The following is a 4,315-nucleotide window of genomic DNA, read 5'->3' as shown; positions in this document are numbered from 1 at the left end:
CCTTATGAAATAATCAATAGAAAGCTGGCTAGCATTGAAGTTCATGGGATACTCAAATAAATGGGAAAATGGACTTCCTCTAATTTAATTGTTCCAATATTTGTCTTTTTATATTTGTTTTTTATTGTTTATTTCAACTGTGAAAACGTACAAACATAATGATTTTCATAGATTGTATCTTTCAGGATTGCATAATGCAGATGAAGAAATCTTTCAAACAAACATTCCAAAACTTTTATTTACTCGTACTCGTAGTATAGAAATGAAAAGGTTTACAGAGGTGTTAACTCGTTTTTGTATACATTCTCAACATTGTTTTTATATCTTTCATACAAGGAGGTGAATAATGAATGTCATTTTCTTTTGGGACACATCGTCTGATTATAATTTCTTAAATGACTGATAATGATTTCCTTAATGGCTAACATTCTTTATGTTCTGAAAACTCCATCAGGGAGGAGTCATTTATATGGCTGTGTTATTTTCCCTCACCCCACACGCGCGCACACACACACACACACACACATACATATATATATATATATATATATATATATATATATATATAGATATATATATATATATATATATAAGTACATATACATATATGTATATATATATAGTATATCTATATATATATATATATATATATATAAATATATATATATGTATATATATATAGATATATATATATATATATACATATATATATATATATATATATATATGCATATATATGTTATATATATATATATATATATATATATATATATATATATACATATATACATGCACGCAGAGATAGATGAAGGTTTACTACTTCAGGCTAATAACAACTTAGCACTGGTTCCTGAGAGAAGACAAACCGTGGACTAAGATACAGCAGATAAAGGGGATTAGCTTGACTTAGTGAGAAGCCATTATATGCCGTAGCTATTAATAACGGTAAAGGATCCTTAAGAATTATGAAGAGATGTGAACGAAAACGGGGAACATAAGCACATAAACCTTATAGGCCCAGTTCACGCACCTAAGAAGTCGTATTAAAGAGAGTTACGAATTGATAGGTATAAAATGGTCCTGAAATATGCGAGTTGTAAGGTAGACATGGGATGAGGCGTGAGTTTTGAATCCGCAGGTGAAAGTCTTTATGAAATTATAAAGAAACTTTGCGCTATTGGATCGTTAGAGATTTACAAGCAAGGCATTTATAATCCAGAAAGCAAGCACTGTTACCCAGAAAGAGAGTATGACTCCAAAGTCTTCGGAGTGATAGGCTAATCTGATGAAAAGAGATCCCAGTTCCTTACGTTAATATGACACTGATGGTGCAAGTAGGCCTAAGGCCTAAATTTAGTTAGGCTAGGTCTTTCTGACATGCTGTTTTCCTTTTATCCCACATTGTTTATGTTATCTTTTTTAACCTTATTTATTCTAGAGAATACTTTTGGCCTAGTGATTAAGGTAACTAAGTGTAAACGTTATTCACATTATCGATGACATTCTATATATTTTGATGAGAGATTCCTTACTTCTTGTTTTTTCTATTGAAATAATTTAAGGTGACGATGGAATGAATCGTAAAGTTTAGGCAGTTTAGGCTGCAAAGAGAAGAACTAGGGCAATGAAATGAAAGAATTGGTGTGATTGGATAGCAGATGTAGAGATCCAGAATATAAATAAAAGATATTCAGTTGGCAGATCCTTTGAATCAGTGGCTCTTAACCTGCGGGGTGCTCCCCCTAGGGGTGGGGGGCGCGTACCCTACGAAAAAAAAATCTTTAATTTTATTTGTTATTCACTTAACAAGAATGAGGAATTAATATTCAGAAATTTATGAAAAAAATGGAGATATGTTGCCTTATAACGTTGGTTTCCTACGTTATATGGTAGATTTCTTTATTTTACTTTACTTCCTCGGTAGTTAATGCAATATTGATAGGGTAGTCAATTCCTCGTATCGGAATATTGTGTATGGTAGAGGATATTGTTTTGGATTGAAATACTCCTCTTATAATTTCATCAGACCGGGTGCGTTCAATCAGCTCAGCGCTGTGGTTCTGCTCTTCCTCTCCTTCGCCTTCGTATCTTCCACAGCCACAACGTCGTTTGTCCACCACGAAAATTTTTTTGACGTTTCTCAGGTTCAGGTACTTTGTCACTCGTAATGCCAAAATTTGCATTTTTTTCTTTTTCTTTTTTAAAGGGAAATTTATTTTATTACAATTAAGTGTTATGTTTCCATTTTGTTCATTCATTTCTCTGGTTTTGCGCGCGGCTTTATAAATTGAAGTCATTAACTTACGACGTCGAAACAGTTTAGTAAATTCATTGTAATATTATTCCCAGTTATATACTGGAGCGCACGCTCGTACACAACCATTCATATATATATATATATATATATATTATATATATATATATATATATATATATATACACTACATACATACACATACATACTTACATACATACATATTCATTTTTGGGCTCAACAAAGATTTCATTCTTCCTTATAGAACATGTAACAAAAAGATATGTATTTGGAATATAATTCGTCCTTACTTTAATTCCATTAGAAGAAATTATCTCGAAATTATGCAGTTGTTAACGTTATAGGAAGTCAACAGAAACTTATGTATTGTGCAAGGCGTTAAACCTAATTGTTTTTTTTTTTTTTTATTGCGCTTTGGTTTTATCAGAAACAAAAAAACCAAAAAAAACAAAAAACAAAAACAAAAAAGAAGTGACGACTGTGTTACCTCCAAAGGGGGAACATTATTTCTGAATTAACAATGCCACAAATTCTCGCATTGCAGCCCTTGCTAGTTTTGGTAAAGAGTCTCTCTCTTCTCTCTCTCTCTCTCTCTCTCTCTCTCTCTCTCTCTCTCTACCCTTATGTAACGATAAAGTCAAGCCAGACTGTTATATGTTCTATGTAATACATCTGCTCGAATCTTCTCCACTTCATATCTGCATATTACCGCGAACAGCGAGCGACGTATCTTTCTGTTTATCCCCCGAGAGAATTTCATCTTGAAGCAATTAACGCTTCCATAAATAGGGGCGCCTGAGCGATCCGAAATTCATTAAGGCCAGTGGTTCCCGACTAATATTTCCAGGGTCGTGGAGCCCCCGCTCCTATTTTAGTGGTAAGTCCGGAACCACTCATCACGAGAGCGATATTTTATGGAGTCGTGTTTTCTCTAGTTAAGTCATGGTAGGTTTTGGGGTCCATAGATACTACAGGACCAGGAACTATTTATTAGACGGGGGTGGGGTGGGAAGGAAGAATGTGGGGGATTGTGGGAGATGTCTGGTATTTTGGCTTTATATCCTGAAGTATTCTGCTCTGTTTCTCGTGGATTCAAAATGTTTTGAAGGATTTTTCGTCTATGTTATTCTCTCTTTCTCTCTCTCTCTCTCTCTCTCTGGGTTACGGAGTTCTGATAACGCTGTAACGTTATCTGCCTTTGTTCACAATTCAATATGATCAACTTAAGATGCTCAGGCGGAAGGCAGTATTACGCAGGACTTACGGCTGAACGTCCCAACGCGGTGAGACTGTTCATATTTTATTTCCAGCCGATTACCTAATGGGCGCGGATCTCGTATAGAATAGCACCTCAGTAGAGGTTATTCTCCTAACAGTTACCGCAGATCTAGGGCATGACATCCACATCTGCTGAAAGGGCTAGTAACTCTTTAGTATCCAGAAAGCTAGATATGTCTCCTATCATTTCTAAGGCAGTTGATGTGTGTGAACATAGAAATAATTCATAGTTTAGTTTCTTATTTAAAATAAAACATAACCTTATTGTTCTTCATTGAATGAAGAGAAAGAACTATCAGCAGAATTATTGCAGGTATTATATTGAATAGATAGTAAATGTGTATTATAACAACAGGGCAAATAGTATAATAAAAACAAGTATTTACCCTAGCAGATGTCTTTTTAAATGAAGAGACAACGGAAAACCAATTACGTATCCTTCGAACTGGTCGACTTTGTTAGGCTGGAAAAGGCAAGAACCTCCCGACCAAATGCCTAACAAGGATTCTGGAAGTAAAAAAAGAAGTATTAATTCCGGGATGCGAAGAACAGGAGTTTCACATGAAGCCTATCGCCTGCTAACCTTAATTCCTCACCGTCGATAACCCAACGGAACTTGTGTTCTCAACCAAGAAACTCGAGCAACTGAAGGCAGCGCCGTAACCTGATAGACAGTTTAATCGGAAAGAAAGACTGATAGCGTCATGTGGAAATCCACTTGTCTGCGATAACAAAACGAATAGCCCGTAAAAGAACCTTAGT

This window comes from Macrobrachium nipponense, chromosome 28 (assembly GCF_015104395.2).
Source record: "Macrobrachium nipponense isolate FS-2020 chromosome 28, ASM1510439v2, whole genome shotgun sequence".
NCBI classification, from domain to species: Eukaryota; Metazoa; Arthropoda; class Malacostraca; order Decapoda; family Palaemonidae; genus Macrobrachium; species Macrobrachium nipponense.
Note: the sequence above shows the minus strand (reverse complement) of the source record.